Here is a 19,119-nt window from a genome sequence, read left to right as displayed (position 1 = left end):
CCCCTCATTGTGGAAAGACTAAGAACCTGGGAGCCCTGGAGCTGGTGCAAAGGAGACAACCCATCTAGCCCCCAGCCCACATTCCCTAGGTTGTAATCTGTAACCATTTTACCCACTGTTACTCCTTTTGCCTCCTTCCCCATGTAATCTCTATCCTTCTACCCAACATAAGCAGTTGGCTTATGGGGGTGGAGGGGAGCAGATTTTTCAGGGATGACCCTCTGCTCTTCCATATTGCCGGCAATATTGGAATAAATGTTCATAAAGGATTCAACCTTGTCTCTGCTTAATTGGCTCAAGTAGTGACAGGTGGCCCGGACCCATTTGCTGTCTGGTTCCAGGAGGACTGCGGGAAGTAGGATGGATGGCACTTGGGGAACAAAGCCCCAGGCTCAGGTTTGGAGAAAGACACAGACTGGAGTAATGGGAAAAGAGGGGGCCCCTGGGAGGACCGGGAGCAGGAAGTTCAGGGAAAGAACCTGGGATTCCTACCATTGTGGGAGACCTGTTCTGGAGATGGAAATTTAGGAGCAGAAGAGTGCTTAGCAATGTGGGCCAAGACTCTGGAGCAGGACTTCATTCATTCACTCAAGTAGCCATTCAACAGGTATTTGGGTACCAGCCCTGGGGCACCAAGGAATCAAAAGCAAGCTTCAGTCCCTGCCCTGTCCCTAGGGCAACTGTGAAGACAACTGTGTAACTTTTGAATGAGATCAATGTTGGAAGAGGAAGGGCAGGATGTCATGGGGACAAGAGAGCTAGGTAGCACTTTGGGCAGCCCTGGGGATATGACAGTTAGCTATGTCCTGACCGAGGAGAGGAAAAAGACACATTCTACAGCCCCTGTGCTCCACCAAACCTAGCCAGGCAGAGCAATGAAAGAAAGCTCCCTATCCCCCTCAAGGGGAGTTCAGGAAGAACCTTCCAGGTAAGAGGAACAGCATGTGCAAAGGCCATTCAGGAAAACTGCAGGATTCAATGAGTGGGCCAAGGAGGCCTCAGGTGAACAGAAACAACCAGAACTGAGAATGAGGATGGAACAGGAGGTGTGGTCTGTGGTTCTAAGGTCACACTTAGGACATGAACGCTCTAAACCGTCACCCACCACATCACCCTGAGATCCTCACCTGGGGCTTCTGACAACCAGTCCTCTACCAAACTGTGGCCACCCTGGATGCTGGAGACAAGTGAGCTGTAAGAATAGCTGCCTCTGAGACCCCTATATTCACACCTGCCTTCCTGACTATATCCAAGCACCAAGCACTGACTGCCACTGCGTGAGGGCTGGGCCAGCTCTGGAGACTGCCCTACATGAACACATAAAAAGTGTCTGTGATTAGCACGTTGCAGTACATGTCCCTTCCTCCAGCATCTAAAGAACAGTCCTCTTAAGTAGGTTAAGTGCACCCCTACAATGCTGTCTTCAAGACCCGGTTTTTAATCTTAGGTTCCAAGTTCTCCCGCATTTTGAATGAGTGGCCACAGCGTTCCAACCCTTCCTTATTTCCTCCACTGGGGCTCTCTGGGACCCTTTGAGTCAGAGCTGAGACTTTCTAGGTCACCCTCAGAGCAGGCTCCAGAATGGGGTGTGGTCTTAAGCCTCCCACATCCCAAAAGCAGGTTGGGGGTTCTGACATCTTATCGCCTTGAGGCAGGGTCTGTTCCTTGGTCCCCATTCCCTGTTCAGAAGAGGTCAGAGTCCACCTCCCACCCTCCTGGACCCTGCACTGGATGGCTCATCATGGCCACCTGACTGACCCTATCCTTACTGTCCTGTGCCCAGCCCCTCCCAGCCAGCAGCCAGCAGCCTCTCAGCCATGGCCTCCTGCTTCAAATAGATAATCAATGCCGGTGTCCTTTCCCTTTGGGAATGACGATGCTGAAACAAATGGGCTACTTGGAGGCACCTCCCAAGTCCTGAGGCTCAATGCCAATGCCAAGGAGTGAGCAGTTAATAGCAATGGGGTCACCAAATACGTGAAGGAAGATGATGGTCAGAGGAGTGAGAGCAGCTTCTGGCCACCCCTTCCTTTTGCAGTGAGCAATAAGAGAAGCCCCTGCAAATGCCCACTCCTCTAGAAGCTGTCTGGACCCACCCCTCGCCCTGCTGCCAGGCCTAGGTCAATCCCTGGGCAGCCCCAAACCCCACATCATCCATACCACACTCCATCCAAAGCCGGCACTTCTCCCAGTGTCAGGCAGGGAGACCCCCGAAAAGGTGTACTCCCTGACCCAGCTGTGATGGGGACACAGGAGTCTCCCCAGCCCATGTCCGGTCCTCGAGCCCACTCTAGCACTGCCAGGGGGGCAGAGCTCTCAGATGGGTGGTCTCCCTTTGCCATGAGCCCAAGCCAGGGCATTGTCCCTTTCCCTGGCCGCAGGCAAGGCTGGGGAGCCCAGAAGAGGCATCAAGTCTATCATTCCCAGGGACTCAGGATTGTGGGTGGGCATCAAGCACCCTGTGTCCCCTCCTCAGCCTAGCTTCCCCGCCCATCAGCAGGAACTCAGAGATTGCCCACAGATGGGGCACCCCAACTTGCTCCTCTGAACCCTTTGAAGCCCCCACTGCCATCCTCTGAATCTCGACCCCCCCCCCCCACCAGGGTTCAGCTGCCACCCTCAGGCCAGCCCCCTCCCGGGAGACTACAACAAGAACCACTGTGCTGGGGCAGAACTCGCTGTGTAGGACTCAGTCCGCGAGTGGGGGGCACGGGCCAGGGGATGGTCCAGCCCAAGGAAAGCAGAGGTGGGAGGCGGGGGCCGCGGCCTTCCCAGCCCCCTCAGCTCCCACACTGGCGCCTGCCGCCGCGGGCAGCACAACTGACCTCATTCGCCAACTGCAGCAGCCTGCAGGCGCCCGCTGCTGCCCCGGGAGCCCCCCACCTCTGGAAGGGCCAGGGGTGACAGCTCCCGGCTCCCAACCCTTCCCGGCAGGTGGGGGCGGCCATCCCTCCCCTCCCCCGGCCCGAATTATAATCCCAGTCACGTGCCTCCCAATGCACCCAAAAGCCGGACCCAGATTCTGTAACACCTTGAGGGGGAGGGGCGGGGGCCACCGGGGTGGGAGGAGAGGGGAGAAGGGCCTGGGCGCCCGCCCCCCGCAAAAGTTTCTCCTACCTTGGAGGATCCCCAAGCGCTCCTGCCAGCGGCGCCCCGGCCCCGGCCCGCGGCCAGGACGCAGCCTCCTGCCGCTGCCTCCTTAATTAATCCGGGAGAATGGGGGACGGCGCGCGCGGCGGGGGCGGGCGGGACGCGGGCCGGGGAGGGGGCCGCGGCGGGGGCTCTCGGCCGGCCGGGGGGCTGGCGCTCGGCGGCCCCCACCCCCGGCGCGGGCTGCGGCGGAGGGCGGGGCGCGGCGCGGGGAGCGGAGCCGAGAGCGGGAGCGCGGGGAGGCTCTTTGTTCTGTAATCCCAGTAAGATTGCCAGTCATTCGCCCCGGCCCTAATCCCAGCCCCGCGCAACACCACCCTCCATTGGCTGTCATTTACATACGGGATTAGCCCGCCCGGCCCGCCCCGCGCCCCAGCCTGGGCACCGCGGGGGGAGCGCCGCTCCCCCGCCCCGCGCCCCGCGCCCCACGCGCGTGCCGCCCCAGCGCCCGCCGCCGGCGGGGCCTGCGGGAGTGGCGCCCCCGGCCTCGGCGCCCCCTGGCTGCCCGGCGAGGCCCCTCCATAGCCCTAGCGCTGGCCAGGGCGGATTAGGAAGCAGGGGCGCAGGGACCCGGCTGGAGGGTCAAGGTCACTCTGCGGGCGCGGGGAGGATCTCAGGAGGAGAGGCCGGGCCCGGAGCCACCATAGGCCCCCGCGACTCGTCTGGGGAGACCGAAGTCAGAGCAGCTGGTCTCTCCCGCCTTGCCCAGGTTATGTCAGGTTCAAATCGTGGCTTTCCCTCTTAGCATTGTGTGACCTTGGACAAGGTAGTTCACCTCTCTCAGCCCCCATAGCCCTTTCCCTGAAGCCGCTCAGTCAACCGTAGGGTGGCCCCAGGGTGGATAAAGTGATCATGCCATCCTTATTAAGCGTCTCCTAGGCGCGAGGCGTATTGCATGTATCTCGGTTCCTTACACTGAGCCTGTAGGGGTGTCCTATTGGCCTCGTTCTGCAATGAGGTGAAGTGACTTGCTTAGAGACAAACAGCATGCGAGTGGCACTGCTGGGACTGGCTCCATGGCCCTCGCTCTGCCTGTTGACCTGTGGTCCCTACACATGAGGTGCAGGGAGTAAGGCATGGATGGCCTCATTGGGCCTGGTTGGGGGAAGTTGAACCCAGGGAGGGCTGGCTAGCTAGGCTGTTGGTTTCTGGACAAAATGCTTCCGGGACCCCAAATCCTAGGGCAGAAAGCCAGAAGCCTTAGGAGCCAGGGGCCTGGAGGAGCCGAGGCCTGGTGTTTGCTCAGTAGTGCCCTCTGCAGGCAGAATCGAGAGCAGCAGTAATACGAGTGGACTGTTGGTGGATGCCGCCCGTCAGCCTCTGGTCTCTTCTCTGTGGAACAGCCAGCCTGACCCTAACCTTGTCCAGTCAGACTAGCGGCGGTGTGGTACAGCAGGAGGCCCTGGCCTGGCGTGTCTAGGCCTCATTCAGATGCATGCGACCTGGATATGAAGACTGGCTCCACGTTCACTTGCTGTGTGTCCTAGGCATCTTTGGGCCTCAACTTCCTCACCTGTAAAATGGAGCTAAGAGAGTCATTTATAAAATTTCTACAAGAATTAAATGACATATAATACAGGAAAAATGTTTAGCACAGTGCCTGCTACATAGTAGGTGCTCGATAAAGGGTAGTTCTTACTTTTAAAAATTTGTTGGCTTCATCTAGGGATGAAATCAGAGTCAGAGTCTTTGCTTGAACTGCTCTTCCTGAGTAGGTAGAAATGCTAAGGACAAGGTCATGGACATGGACATTTTTGTTAAGTTTAGTTCCTTCTCCTGAGAAGGGCAACAGTGGCTCCCTCAGCTGCCAGGAGAGTTTGGTTGGAAAGTCCTTGCCAGTGGCTACTCCCCACCTCCAGAAACTCCTGCCAGCCTTATGAAGCACATTTTCTTGTTGTTGTTGTTGTTGTTAATCCTCACCTGAGGATATTTTTCCATTGATTTTTAGAGAGCGAGAGAGAAGCATCGATGTGAGAGAGACACATCGATTGGTTGTCACCCACATGACCCCAACTGGGGCCGGGGGGGGGTGTCAAACCCGCAACCCAGGTGCATGCCCTTGACTGCAATCAAACCTGAGACCCTTTGGTCCTTGGGCCAACACTCTAATCGCTGAGCCAAACCAGCCAGGGCTTATGAGGCACAGTTGCACTGGCCCTGACACAGCCTCTCCTAGGCCTGGTCAGGTCCCCCCAACTACGCAGGTGTGGAAACTGAGGCTCCTCTCGCTGCCTTCCTCTTAACAGCCTTGAAGCCAGAGGACTTCTCCCGTTTCAAAGCCCTTTCCATGCCCTCGTTCACTTAACCAGGTGGGCCTGCCAGTCCCCATTTCACAGATGGGAATGTAGGACACCAGGTCATTTGCAGAAGTGAATGTGTACCTGAGTGTCCTGGTTCCCCATCAGCCTAGGAATGACTAAGCAGGAGCTGGTCTCTTCCTCCTGGTCCAGTGTGTGTGTTCCAGGTTCTCTGACCAGCAGACTGGCCACCAGGGAGAACTACCCATATAGACGCAACACCCTGTTCCGCTGGAGTTTGGGCCCAGTCCCAGGTCCCTGACCTATTCCATGCATACTTTCCTTTCCCACCATTCTGGACCAGTTCTGGCTCCTTGTTCCTTGGAGATGAGATTCTGGGGTGAGGGTGGGGGCGCAGGTAGAGGGACAGCCCTGCCATCCTCAACAAGGTAACGCCTCTCTGAACATTAGGGCAAACCCAGAGGGAGTTTTGGGCTGTGTTGCCCTGTATGTAACCACAAGGGACCAAAGGTGAGGACAATGAACCCCAAACCCTCACCTTTTGAGTAAGCAGACTGTGGTGCCAAGAGGCAAAGGACTGACCCATAGCAGCCCAGGGATGAGTGGCAGGGGTGGGCCGCAGGACTGTCCGTCCCCACCTGCCATTCTGTTTTGACCATCCCTATGGCTTTCCTGGTGTTTTCAGGAATATGATTTTATCTGGTAATTGCTATTTCTCCTTTAAAAATGAGACAAATGTCTTCTGGAATCAACAGCTATTTTCAGAGCAGCATATCTCCTATTCCATCATGGCAACCAAAGGGAAAATAAAATTCAGTGTTTGGAAATATGTTTTCAAGGCAGCATGCAGGATCCATGAAACAGGGCAGACCAGGTGGCCTTAGGCTCGGTAGCCTAGAGGTTAATTGTCCTGAGCCCAGGCACTCAAGTGATGTGGGGACCACAGAGGAGCAAAGGGTAGGTGATGGACTTGCTTGGGGGGACCCAGAGTCTGTGACCCAAATCTCCAAACCCCTCTCCTCACAAAGAGCTATCCCCAAGGCCTCCTGTTATATCATTTCATCCCTTGCCTGGGCTCCGTTTTCCTGGATCTTTGTCTCCATGGCTTGTCCAGGCTGCCAAGGACAGAAATCATTTCCCTCACTGGGGTATTTGATAAGCAGAGTAACCTCTCAGAGTCCTCCAAGCCTTCTGGAATCTGAGAAAGAAAGCCCTAGTATTGGGATTTCAGGCACAAGCTGGGGCAGGGACAACCTAGATGCAGGAAAGTCTTCTATTAGGACACAGGCAGAGCTGCAGCCCAGCCGTGCAGGCCCTAGGATTGGCCCTGGTGAGTAGTCTAGGGCAGTGCTGGCCAAAAGAAATAGGATGTGAGCCAAAGTGCATGCCACAGAGGAAATTTGAAATTTCCTAGTAGCCATGTTAAAAAAAGAAAAAGAAACAGGTGAAATTAATTTTAATAATGTATTTGATTTAACCCAGCATATCAAAAGCATGCTCATTTCTGCCCTGGCCAGTTTGGCAAAGCGGTTAGAACATCTGCCCAAGGAATGAAGGGTATAGGGTTTGATTCCTGGTCAAGGACAAAATAAAGCCCTAGTGTTAAAACCTGAGTTGCAGGTTCAATCCACAGCCCTGGTCAGAGACATGCAGGAGGCAACTGATCAATGTTTCTCTCTCTCCCTCCCTCCCTCCCTTCCACTCTATCTAAAATCTATATCTATATCTATATCTATATCTATCTATACACACACACATACGCTCATTTCAACATGCAATATTTTTAAAATCGAGGTATTTTACATTTCTTTCCTTGTACTAAGTCTTTGAAATCCAATGTCTATTTTGCACTCACAACATCTCAATTTGGATGAGACCGACTTTAATACGTCACTAGCGGCTACCTATTGGACAATGCAGGTCTGGGGGATAATTTTCCAATCTTTTTTATGCCACAGAGCCTTTTTCCAATAGATTCTTGCATAGAAAGTCAGTCCGTACAAGAGATGAGCGTGGTGGTGCTGGGGTGAGAGCAGGAATGGGTCCTGGAGCTGCCCTCTCAAACCCCTTCATCTGCTAGTTCCCCTGAGAACTGCTCCTCAGAGTATTGGCCTTCATGTTCTTGGAGCTGTTCAAGGTCTGGCACATGTGGTCTAATCACACAGCCACGCGGTACTGGCCCTCAGCTCATCCCTGTGCCATAGTGCACTTGATGCAGGCTCCTCTGTCACAGGCTGTCCGACTAGCCCTAGATGATAGGACCCCGATTCCACACCAAAGTGCCCTCTCTGCACCTGGCGTCATGCAGACCTGACCCTGCACCTGGGAGCTCTGGGCTAGCAGAAGGGGCACCCAATTCAGGCGAACCAACTGGACTCCAGCCTCCATGCCAACGACCCATTAGTTCAGGGCCCCAGAACATGCTAATATAGTTCTCTCCCACCCCAGGATTTTCTGGGAACCTAGGACCCTGCTGTACCTGCCTCACCCCAGGAGAAGGCTTATCATCCTTTCTCTCTCCACCTGCCTTCTAACCTCACCCCCCCCACACACACACTCCCTGAGGGGAGGTCTGGCCCAGGCCTAGGCCCAAGTCCTTCCTTGGCATCAGTGAGTGAAAGTGGGCCTTTGCAGAGTATCTTTGCATGCAGAGTCCTAAACCCAGTGCCCTCCCTGTCCCAGCCAGGTCAGCTCCTCATCCTCCAGATCTCAGCCTTCCTGACTGTGCAGACAGGGCCACCCACCCCACCAAAGCTGTCAGAGCCCCTTATGAACTCTGAGCACTAGCACTTGGTCTGGTTGAAATTTTACATTTCACATTGGGTGGGAAATTATTTCATCCCTCTCTGACTCACCTGTTAAACTCTAAGCTCATATGAGGGCAGGGGGCAGTGTTGGTCCTCAGTATCCCTAGCATGCAACCTGGCACATAGTAGGGCTCTACAAACATTTGCTGAATGAATGAATAAATGAATGAATGAATGAACGAACGAACAAAAACGGGATTCATCTGTCTGCCCTCAGATAATTTGTAGGACTCTATTTTCTCTCTCTCTTTCTCTCCATCTGTTTGTTGCTATCTTTTTACGTAGCTCTCTCCAGCAAAATGTGTGCGTGGGTCTGATTCTATGTCCTTGTTTCTGCCTTGGCCTCTTTCTCCTCTATTCTCTCTGTGTTTGATCCTAGCTATCTCTTGATTGTCTAAGTCAGCTATGTCTTTCCTGTGATGCTTGCTGTCTCTGAGCCTTTAGTTCTCCTTGGGTTTGTCATTTCTCTCTGTCTCTGTCGCTGGGGGTCTCCGTGTCCACTGCTCTCTGCATCTCTCTCTCCTTGAAGCTCTGTCTCCGTTGTCTCTGCTCTCTGACTCCTCCTCCAATTCTGTCCTCTGGAATCTTTCAAGAACAGCAAGAGGCATGTAATTGAGCTGGGGCCGTCTCCATGGTTGCAGCTGTGGAGTAACTGAAAGATCAATTTGGAACGACTGTCTCTGTAATAATTGTGCCTTAATAGTTTCTGTGAGGCAGAGTGGGGCTCTGTGTGTGATGGCCAGGACCACCCTGAGACCCTGGCTGGAAAAGACCACCAGTCCCTGGGCCAGGCTCTGGAGGGCACACTTGGCCTTGGCCAGAAACAGGAGAGAGTAGGAGCCAGTGAATGGGAAGGGAGGCCCGCCTCAGCCCCCACACCCTCCCAGTGGTGTTCCTGCCTCTCTGCTCCTACCCGCTGTGCCCCGCTCCTGTTTATAATTTATGCTTATGATCAGAATTATCAGCAATAATGATAACATGATTATAATTGCTGAGCTGCATGGCTCAATTGCAGTGCTGTTGGTAAATATTATGATAGAGAGTAGCGTGAGGTCACTGCCTCCCAGAGCTTGAGAGATGGTTTGGGGGATGGGAGTGCCACAGGGTTACATAGTCCCTCCCCCCATCCCAGCCAGACCCACCCACTCCTGTGCAGAGAACTCACTGCTCCATCATTTGCTCATCCATTTTAACACCAACAATCCTTCCTGTGTCTAACTTAAATTATTCCTGCTTTAGGCTCAGCAGTAGCCATTTAGAAGGTTGTGGGGTGTGGAGGCACATCCCCTGCCACCCCACTAACAGAGGGCACTCCAGAGCTGTGGTGGGATTTCCGCCCGGGAGGTGAGGCAGCTCAGAGGTGATGGTCCTTCCACACCTGAGTCAGGTTTGACTGGTGACTCAGTCCCCCAGGAGCTCAGGGGTGGGCTGAGGGGTCTTGGCAGAGGACCAAGGAACAGAACAACGCCACTGCCCTGAACAGGTCCTGGGAGACAGACATTTCCGGCATCCAGGGACCCCCTTTCTGTCTAGGAGAAGTGAGGCTGGAGGCCCAGGGTAGCAGCAAAGATTGCAACCTGCCTCAGACACAAAAGTAGCCCTTTTAGTCCAGCTGGTATGGCTCAGTGGATGAGCATCGACCATGCACCAGTAGGTCACCTGTTCGATTCCTGGCCAGGGCACATGCCCAGGTTGTGGGCCCGATTCCCAGTGGGATTGGCATGCAGGAGTCAGCCAGTCAATGTTCTCTCTCATCAATGTTTCTATCTCTCTCCCTCTCCCTTCCTCTCTCTCTAAAATCAATAAAGGGGAAAAAATAGCCCTTTTAAGAGAGCCCACCCAGATAATCCAAGGACAGGGTGAGATGTGCCCACTGCTGCCACCCAACGGCCCACTCTGAACTGAGCCCCCCTTGAGGTCAGTGGACCGGGGCCCTCACTCCGCCTGTGCCCCTCAGCTGCCTGGAATCACTGTCAGTCTCTGCTGCTGTGAAGTCCGTGTTTTGAAAAGGCTGGTGGGCTCTGAGAGTCAGTGAGGCCACGAGCAAGGACCGCGGTGCCTAAGGGGAGGGCCGAGTCGGTGCCGAGGACAGGACCTGCACTCCATTGCTGCCCAGTGGGTGGCGAGGAGAGGCTCAGTGCCCCTGTGTTACATCTGGGGGCTCCAAGACTCAGAGAGACTTGCCCAATTACACTGAGCAGCAAGGGGCAGGGCAGGATTTGCCCGGGGCCGCTGTGGTGACTCGGAGTCTCCTGGACAGGACGGACAGGAGGGACAGCCAGGCCCCAGTACTGACGTGCTGCATTATTCATAAGTCCCACATCCCCCCAGGCACGTTCAGAAAGAGCGTTTCCAATCCACTCGCCTGCTCTGAAAATAAATGAGCAGAGAATGCGGCACACAAGGAGGCGGTGGCCCGGACTCCTCAGGGCCCTGGGAAAGCTCACAGATGGCCTATTTCTGTCCCCTCACCCGGGGCCCTGAATGGCAGGGCCCCAGACCCGTGAGCTTGGCAAGCTGGACCGAGCCTAGAGGAGGGTCTGAGGCCAGATGCCCTTCTTTTCCCACTTTTCCTGTCCCAGGCTGGGGACAGCCCAGCCCCCAACCTCCCAGGTTGGATGTGACCCTTGGGCCTGTTGGTACAACCTGAGGATCCTCCCAGAACTAGGAAGCTGGTCAGGCCCAGAGGATGCCTTGGCTTCTTGCCAGAATCAGGCTGCTACACACTTCATTGGTGCTTTTATGGCCTAAAACATAAAGAGGCACCATGCTGCTGTCCCCGTCTCCGGGAGAGGCCCGGGGCCTCCCCTCTCCCTGAGCTGCTTCTGCACTTCTCCACCGGGCCTGTCCCCTCCGGAGGAGCTCCTTACACAGGAGGCCCTCAGTGTGGCCTGGGGCTCCAGGGGGGCCTTTCCCAGAGGGGGCATCAAAGATGGAAATGTTGATTCAGTTAAACCTACATCAACATTAACTTTAAAAATGAGGTCATGCTCTGGACCAAGGTCACAGAAAATGGGCAGATTGAGAACTGCCGATCTGAAGGTCTTGGGGCGGGGGAGGGCGGTTTGGCCAGGGATGGCCAGGAGCTGCACCTTTGGGCTGGGCTGCTCAGATAAGGGAGGAGAGGGAATATCACTCAGCTGGTGTGGCTCAGTGCTTGAGCGTCGACCCTTGCACCAAGAGGTTGCCGGTTCGATCCCCAGTCAGGTTGTGGGCCTGATCCCCAGTGAGAGGCATGCAGAAGGCAGCCAACTGATGTTCTCTCAAGTTGATGTTTCTATCTCTTTCTCCCTCTCCCTTCCTCTCTCTAATATCAATAAAGAAAAAAAATTTAAAAAAGAAAATGTGGAATATATTCAAGTAACTCATCAGCTGCAGCCCTCAAGTGACAGCAAAGCGTGTTTTCCAGTCCCCAGGTGACAAGGAGAAGTATATAGATGCAGGGAGCCAGGGACTCACCCGTTGAATCTCCTCTCCTATTCCCATAACCACACGTCCCGACCCGGGACCCCACCCACACCAGTGAGCTGAGTGTGGCCTGGATTTCAGCCCCTGTCTGCCCCTCGGCACAAACCACCCACTCACTACGGCTTTACCTGCCAGGTCCCCAAGGCTGAGGGCTGGGACCTTTTGCGATCTCAGAATGGAGTGCTCTTCAGGTGACAGGTGGGGTGGGGACTATTCACTCCATCCCAGAGCAGGGAGGCAGGAGTTGCTGTGCAGCTGTAGGCAAGTCTCTTCCCCTCTCCAGGCCTAGGTTCATTCTTTTGTAAAATGAGAGGAGTTATCTAACATTCTAATGAATCTCTCTTGGCTTCATTCTAAATAGTCTAAAAGGGGCCATCTACCCAGAACCAATGGGAACCCAGAGATAAAGAGAAAGAGCTCGTTGGCCTAGTGGTTAAGAGTGCAAATCCCAGCTCTGCCCCTTGCTAGCTTTGGGCAAATAACCTCATGTCTCCATGTATAGTGACTTCACTGAGCACAGGGGCTGAGGGGCTCATCCACCTGAAAGGAGGGGCCATGGGGACTGAGTTCCAATGTGCTCAATGGTCAGAACAGTGTCTGGCACGTAGAAGGCTCCAGGGCATTAGCTACCCAGCCTTGGCTCTAGCCCTCTGCAGCCTACAGGACCCTAGCGGGGATGCAGGGCAGACACCTGAGAGGACAGACACACTGGACGTCTAGACCTACCCTCCTGGGCCTAAATGGTCTGGCGGGCTGTGGGCAGGCTGGCCGTGGCTGCAGTCAAGGCCACTCTCAGTTTGCTGGGCCTCAGGGGTGCGGGCTGCCTGCGCAGCCAGCTCGCACACTCAGCACCCCAGCACAGCATCTGCCGAGGCAGAGCCGCTTTCCCGCTGTTTCGGAGCGTGTCAACTCTGGGCCACCAGCCCCTGCCTGCTGGCCCCTCCTTAGAGGTACCCCTCGGCCCTTCTGGACACCTGCGTCTCCTGCTCAGGCTCCTTGAGAGCAGTGCCCAGCTCTGAGAAGCAGTTTGTCCAGACCCACGCCACCCGAAGCCCCGCTGGACTTGGAGCTTCCTGTCACCTCTGACGACCGACACTGTCTTTCCCCAAACTCCTGGTCCTTTCCAGCTAGCTGTCCCCTCGAGGCCAGGGCTCTGATCTGTCTTGTTCTCTATTCTATGTCCTGTGACCAGAACACTGAAGAAGCTCAGTAGATGTGTGTTCATTGAATGAGGGGTGGGTGGGCCTATCAAGGGGCTGGAGCTGGAGCCCTGGGGCCCCTCCTCTCCGAGGCAGGATCTTCCCTGCTTGCCTTGCGATGGGACCCCTGGGGCCAGTGCCGAAAACCTCCTGGAGCTGCTGCTCAGGTGCCAGGGCCAGCCAGGCACTCAGAATCCTGAGGCTCCTGGACGGATGGCCACTGAGTGTCCTCAAAAACCCCTTGTCTGCCCGCTGACATTCCGTTCACCTCTCCAGACCCAGCTCTCCCGTCGCTGCCTCCAGGAAGGAGTCCCCAGTCTCAGGCTGCCAGCCACCTGTCTGGGTCCCTGCAGGCCCCTAGTACTCTGCCCCTGCTCAGTCTGCCTCGCAGAGAACTGGATAAAGACACGAGCCATGCCCCTTCCTGCCTGGCCCCTGAACGGTCCAGACGCAGGCCTGGGGCCAGCTGTTTAACTGCGGAATGAGAACGTGGGCTCGTTGTTCAACCAGCAGGAAAACTGTGTCCTTACAAGTAGTAAAACATAAAACTGTTTCCTTTCTTCCGTGGTCTCTCTTTTGACTTCTTATGCTGATTTTTTTGTTTCGATTTGCTATTTGATATCATTCTAATAAAAGAAAAATGAAAAGTTTAATTATTCCTATTTTTACATCTCATTCTTTACCATTCTTCTTTATGCTGTTCAGTGCCGATCTTGAATGCAGCTGTAAGAGCATTCAATTCGTACGTGGAGTCGTCGAATTTACACAATTCACGTTGTGGCTTGTGTGTGCATATGTATTTCACAAAACCAACTGTTTTTTAGATGCTCAACCGAGGATTTTTTTTTTTTCACTTATATTCAGATAGAGTGGGAGGGAGGGAAGGAAGGAGAGAGAGAGAGAGAGAGAGAGAGAGAGAGAGAGAGAGAGAGAGACTCTATTGGTTGCCTCTGACCAGGGCCGGGGACTGAACTGCAGCCGAGGCAGGTGCCCTTGACAGAAATTGAACCCATAACTCTTTGGTCTGCGAGCCAACGCTCCAACCACTGAGCCAAACTGGAGAGAAGAAGGGAGAGAGAAACATCAATGTGAGAGCGTAACGTTGATCGGCTCCCTCCTGCACACCCCCTGCTGGGGATCAATCCCGCAACCTGGGCATGTACCCTGACTGGGAATCGAACCTGCAACCTGTCGGCGCACAGTGCACAGGATGCTGCCCAACCAACTGAGCCACACCAGCCAGGCCTACTTCACTTCTTGACACGCAAACATGCACCCAACTCCCTCTACCTTTGGCTCATGATGCGTAAGGACTGAAAGGAAGAGAAAGTGAGTTGCCCCAACTTTCCTTTTCCCCCTCTGTCATCATTTTGGCTAACACGGGGAAGAAACGAGTTATAAGGCTATGCTAGGTCCTCAGACCTTTGTGTCTCTTAGAAAGCCACGGCCTTTTGGCCTCCGAAGCAAGGCCTGGTTTGAACCGGAAGCAGGGTCTCTCCAGGCTCTCAGGGGCTCCTCGACAGGACGTGCTTACCTTGGACTTGCCCGATCTCGCAGAACCCCTGCTCGTCCGGGGTCCCCCAGGATTCCGTGCCCGGGGGCGTCACCCACACTGGCTGTGAATATGGCAGCATGGAACAGGGACCCATGCTCTGAGTGCCCCCACCCCCGTTCCCATTCCTGCTCATTGTCCTGTTGGACTTCACTTACCGAACACACATTCAAAGCTGAAATTGTTAAGAATTTCCAAGACAGCAACAGCAGAGTGTTTAACCAAGAGCGGAGCCCTTCTGAGCACAAGGCTGGTGGCCCAAGAAGCCAGCCTGCCAAGGGGAGCACCGTTTGCGCATCCGCCTGACCGCACTTCCACCCACAGGACTGCATTTTCCTGCCAGAACCCTAGGGACCCACTCCAGGCCTGCCTGGGGCCCCCACCCAAGGCCAGTCAAACCATTACCCCCAGGATGGTCTCCCTGGCTCATGGGCCCAAGCTTCAGCTTCCAGAGCCCATTTGCTGGGCCCCCCAACCAAACCCCCTCCCATCCGGAGACCAGAAACCCGCCTCCCCACCCCTGCTGCTCATGATCTGTGTGACCTGGGGTGGGCACCTCCCCTCTCTGAGTCCCAGACAGAGGCCATGCCAGGGGCTCCCTGACTCGCTGGCGAGCTCATCATCAGCCAGGCCGGGGAGCAGTTGTCCTCTCTCCTCCGCCTCTTTGCCGTACTTGGGGACATTTTAGGGAATTGTCAGTGTTCACGGTCACACAGATGTCACTGCCCCTGGGCCGGGACAGCCTCGCCCTCTCCCCAGGTCAGGGTGCTCATCCCTCGGGGCACCGCGTCCCTTTGCAGGAGTTCCCACTGGCACAGCCGTGTTCAGTGCTGGCACGGCGTCTGTATTTAGGTCAGGCCTGTTCAATTCCGCCAGGGCTGGTGCTGGCCGAGACCGCCTTCCAGGGCTGACGGGGAAGCCCTGGGTTGGTTCAGCCCAGCTGGGCTGCTGAGAGTTTGGGGGTAGCAGGGGGGGGGAGGCAGGAAGGGGTAGGTGGCTTCAGCCCCCAAACTCTGGCCCATCTGAGGCCCCTTCACCCTGACCCTTCCTGGTGGAGACCCCTGACACATACGCTTAGCAGGCAAGGAGGAGACATGGTTTATGTGCCACCAAAGTGCAATATAATTTTGGCAGGTGACAACCTCTCCTGCCTCAGTTTCCTCACTGGTGTCAGAAAGGACTGCTTTGACGATGTTAGCCAGCACATCAGGACCCTGTGTCCTTGTGATCAAGAGCACAGGCTGGTGTCCTGGTACTGCCACTTGCTAACTGTGTGACCCTGTAAAGTTACTGAACCTCTCTGTGCCCAAATGTCCCCAGCTACAAAATGGGGATAAAAATAGGACCAGTCTCAAGAGGCTACTGGGAGAGGACAGAGGTATGTGAAAGTGGTCACATGGCCCCTGCCTGGTGACTGGGACTGCTCGGCAGGAGGTGACCTGCGGTAGTGATGTCGGATTTATTACTGGTCGTCCACGCCAGGTGCCCCTCACCTGCCAGCCCTCCTCAGCCCAGACTGAGCCTTAGAGGCCGTGTGCTCATTGACATTCTGACCACCAGGATCCGTACCAGCCTGAGTAAACCTACCCCGCGTCTATCGCCAGATCTGGTAATTAATACCCTTGACGGTTTTTATTGGAATGAAGCAGGACCTGAACATGACTTGCTTTTTAATTAATAACCAGTCTCCGTCCTTGCTCCCCTTCCCTCCCCCTGTTGTCCTTGAGGACAGGCTGGAGTGGGGGCCCAGAGTTGCCCAGGCCTGTTCAACTGTCTCTGGAGAGAGGAGAGCATGGCAGGGCACAGGGAAGTGGCCCTTGGTCGTCCCCCCACATATCCCCCAAACCTTCCCTGTGCAGATGGGAAGAGCCTGCTCTGAGTGGGGCCAGGACCAGGGGAGGTCCAGACGCGATCCCCGAGTTCAGAGAGCAAGTAGCTCAGGGAGTCAGACCCACAGACACCCAGACGAAGAGCAGGTGCCCTAGGAGAAGTCTCTGGAAGAACAGAGCCAGAAACAACCAGCTTGACCTGGAGGCTCCAGGGAGGAGCTTTGAGCTGATGTGTGAAGGAGACTGTAGCTCTCCTGGGGGGAGAGGAGCCGCTGCTGTTCCGGCGGCAGGGATGGCCCCTGTAAAGGCTCAGGACTGGGGCGAGGCCGGCTGATCACAGTGGGTGTTCCCTCAGCTAGAGACATGGGGGGCTCTGGGGACATGGTGGGAGATGAGAAGACCGGGCAGGACAGGCCTGAGCCAGGACTAAGAGCCTACCTTTATCCTGAGGGCAGTGGGCAGCCTCAGCAGGTTATATACAGAGGAGTGATGTGGTCAGATCTGAATTTTAGAATCACTGCCCGGGTGTCCAGTGTACGAAAGGGACGAGTGGGAGCAGGAATGCAGCGGAGCACCCTGACTGTGAGGCTGGGGTCCACGATCAGGCTCTGAGGCCTGGTCACCCCGCTAGGGGCCCAGGGGCCCAGGAGCCTGGACCTTCTTAGCGTATAGGGCCTGGCAGCCTCCTCCACTCCCCAAACACCTCCTTCCTCTTGCTATTTTTAATGTAGCACCTTGTTGAGATTCAAATGAGCATCTCCAATCTGGGCTCCTTTGCATAATTTCCTTCAATTAACATTTCCAAGATGCCAAAGAAGACAGCATGCACTCCGCACCCCTAAGTGGGGACCCCATCACTCTGGGGAGACCTGGCTTCTTGGAGAGGAGCACATTCCCGTCATCCTGAAAGCCAAGTCCCAGACAGGTTCTTGTTGAGCGTGACTGAATGCTCTTGGTGGGCCCTTGGCCTCTCTGGGCCTTGGTTTCCCCATTTTTGAAATGAGGGAGCCGGTAGCATGATCTCTAAGGAGTTCTGCCCCTTCCTGGCTCAGAAACCACACACGGTCTCTCTTCTTCGAAGGAAACCTGTGAGGATGATGAACCCATTTAACAGATGAGAAAACTGAGACCCAGAGAAAGGGAGGAATTTTTCCCTATATCACTCAAGGCTTTTCGGTGGTAACATTAGATCCAGCCCTTTCATTTCAGTCAGTGGGGTCTCCTGAGCCCTACGGGTTCCCAGATTATTTGGGGAGACCAGACCCCCATGCGAAACGATGAAAGGAAAAGTGAGGCAAGCCAGAGCCACAGTCCCTGAGGGCTGAGGAAACCTCCCCTTTTTGTTCCCCAGGTCTCAATTTCAACTTGCCTCCTCCAAGAAGTCTTCCCAGCTCTCTCGATTCTTTGAGCTACTTTGTCCCCTGCTGTCCACGTTGCCCACCATCACCTGATCCCTCAGGTAGTCCTCTTCTCCTAGGATGCTCTGGTCTCCCCCCTGGACTAAGGCTTCACTGAGGGCAGGGATGGAACCCCCTTTGTTCCTGGCCTTCCTGAATTCTGGTCCCATGCGTGGCTTAGCAAACAGGGCTGGCTGTCCCTGAACGTCTGCATTTCCAACATATGGCAGGACACTCCACCTGCGCTGGACATGTGGATGAGTGCCTGGTCACTGAGCACTGACACAGGCCACCCTCTCCTCGGCTGGACTGGATGCACCCCGAGGGCAGAGCCCACGTTGTCTCTTCTTGGCCGACAAGTCCTACCCCACGGGGCTGAGTTTACTCTTGGTGCTCAGTAAGGCACCTGGGGACTTAGGTCTCGTTGCGTCTCAGGTCCATGTCTCCTCGCTGGAAAATAAGAATTCACAAGCATTTTATGGAGTATGTGCTATGTGCAGGGCTCAGTGGTGGGCCTGGGACCCACAGAGGAAGCGGGTCTGACCATCCTCGTCCTCTTGAAACCTAAGTTGTGAGGTAGGCACGTCTAGGAATAAATACCAGGTAATTAGATCAGTGTTCTGAGGAGGGCAAGTTACAGGCTGTGGGGGCCTGAGAGAGGGGGCTGGGGCGAGAGAGGGGGCTGGGGCGAGAGAGGGGCTGGGGCGAGAGAGGGGCTGGGGCGAGAAACACTAGCGTCTGAGCTGGACCTAAATATGGGAGGAGGGCGAGGCCAGGCCAAGGGGAGTGAAAAGCCTGAACATGACCCAGGAGACAGAATAATCAGTTGTCCGGCTTGATCCAAATGTGGGAGACAAGTAGGAAAGGGAAGTGGCAGACCTACTGAGAAGGACCCTGACGTTGGGGGGAGCTCAGTTGTAACGTAGGGGGGACATGGCATAGTTTGTGGCACTTTTACCCATGTGGCTGAGGCTGTTGATGTCCTTTCCATATGCCCGTGGCCAACCTGAAGTCACCTGCCAACAGCTTCCTGTGACTGACTGCTGAGAGCCATGTCTGGCCCCAGGAGAGTGCCTAAATGCCCTGGGGAGGGGCGGGAACTGGTGACCGAACCCCCCAGCTGTCCCCATTTCAGGGGGACAATCCTGAGGCATGTTGTCCCCAGATTCCAGAGAGTCCCTAACAAGACGGAGCCCCAAAGGTCCCCTGCTCACTCATGCGCTCCTCCCTGCCCTACCCTCACAAGCACCCTAGTGCCACCTCCCAATCACGTGCACTCAACTCTGGGATTCCGCGTGCAGACAGCCGGAATTTCCTATTTCTCTGAGGCTGCCTGGGCAGGAAGGGGAAGAGGCACTGCACACAGGGAGGAGAGCAGTCTCCGGGGGAGGGGTCAAGGAGCTACAGGGAAGGGGGTGTCTGCAGCTGTCAAGGTTGAGTCACCTCAGATGTAAGGGTC

The 19,119-nt window shown here is 55.4% G+C and overlaps 1 protein-coding gene across 2 annotated transcripts in view; it reads right to left on the bottom strand.

Moving 5' to 3' along the window:
- The window catches only part of GTF2IRD1 (GTF2I repeat domain containing 1), a 110,709-nt gene extending 107,344 nt beyond the window's left edge, over window positions 1-3,365 (bottom strand). The window contains exon 1 of one of the 2 annotated variants that reach the window (XM_036279217.1): window positions 3,118-3,365. The gene's annotated coding sequence lies outside the window, so the exon portion shown is untranslated. The remainder of the gene's footprint in view (window positions 1-3,117) is intronic. The other variant, XM_036279218.1, reaches the window with a different exon arrangement.
- Window positions 3,366-19,119: the final 15,754 nt, after the last annotated feature.

The sequence above is a fragment of the Molossus molossus genome, unplaced genomic scaffold, assembly GCF_014108415.1.
Source record: "Molossus molossus isolate mMolMol1 unplaced genomic scaffold, mMolMol1.p scaffold_m16_p_3, whole genome shotgun sequence".
In the NCBI taxonomy this organism is placed as follows: Eukaryota; Metazoa; Chordata; class Mammalia; order Chiroptera; family Molossidae; genus Molossus; species Molossus molossus.
This window is presented reverse-complemented; position numbering and strand designations above follow the sequence as displayed.